Source organism: Myodes glareolus, chromosome 6, assembly GCF_982192425.1.
Source record: "Myodes glareolus chromosome 6, mMyoGla1.1, whole genome shotgun sequence".
NCBI lineage: Eukaryota > Metazoa > Chordata > Mammalia > Rodentia > Cricetidae > Myodes > Myodes glareolus.
The window spans coordinates 49,235,911-49,237,305 of NC_142031.1; positions in this window are offsets into that span (position 1 = coordinate 49,235,911).

Here is a 1,395-nt window from a genome sequence, read left to right on the forward strand (position 1 = left end):
GTTGCTTGGTCAGTTATTGTGCCAGAGTAAGAGAGATGAGTAATTAATACATTCTCCATATCCTTCTCATTTTGTGCCCTAAGTAGAACTTTTGATAATCTTTAAATTCTAACAGTATTCCAACTTCTCCCAGACATTTTCTTCCATCTTATTTTTTTTCAGATTTAATAGTGATCCACATACACATACTTACCCAGCCAATACCCTTTCCACTCCCAGCCTTAGAAACTAGAATCTTCATCACTACGTATCACCACTGTTATCGCTGCCACCACCACTTATCTCCAAATGGTTTTTTTAAATTAAGTGAATGGTCGTTTTTAACTCACTGTTACATTTGCTTAGTGGCTCTACTGTTGATATGCTGTTGTTCTTGGAGTGATATAGACCATCATATTTGAGAATGTTAACTGATGGGTTTAGTTATTAACTGTAAATCCCAACCTTCTCTAGCCTAGCCTCATTTTATCCCTGCTCATTCAACAGCTGAAAGAATATAGCTGATTTAAGAAAATCAACCAGTGAAATAACACTAGAAGCTCAATTTTGACACAAAGATATAGAGGACATGAAAAATCAAGGCTGTAGGACCATCCTAAAATATATATGTATAAATCCAAAGCAATAGATTCTATGTGAGTAAATTAGATGAAATCCCAGAAAAATATTCAAAAACATTATTATAGATTAGTGAAATCATATAGAATACTAACACTTGGATGGCATCTGAAAGTGAGCATATATGGTGTGTGTGTGTGTGTGTGTGTGTGTGTATGTGTGTGTGTGTGTGAAGGGTGTGTTGATGTGTGGGTGTTGGGGAGAGGGGTGTACATTGAGATTGTGTGTGTATGTGTGTGTGTACGTGCATTGGAACCAATGAGTGTCTAAACTGCCCACACATGGTATGCCCATGGCTGAAGCTGCTCTCAGAGTCCTCTGTCCCTGTCCTCAGACCTGGCTCTTCCCTTACAATGAAGATCACATACTCCAGAGAGACACTGACCTTCAAATCAGCCCAAGCTCTCGGGGATGGTATGAGTGGGTGAATGCCACAGCTCACTCACTCTGGGTAAGAAAGCACATATATATGTTTTCTGTCTTCCAGAGCTCCCCACCATGTCTGAGCCTTGGCTGCCTGTGTGGCAACCTCCTTCCTCACCTGCCTTTCTCTTCTTCCTCCTCAACCCATCTGACTTCCCCACCACCTTACTTGTTTTCAGAAGTTCTTTACCAAAGAGATACCTGACAACTGAAACTTGTTTTTGAATAACACCCAAATAACTTAACCTCACACATCAGGGTCTGCTTCTGCAGAACATATATTCAGTGACTCCAGCAATCTTCACAGGCCAGGAATACTGCTTCTATGAGGTTCAGAGAGGTCAGTTTTTGTAT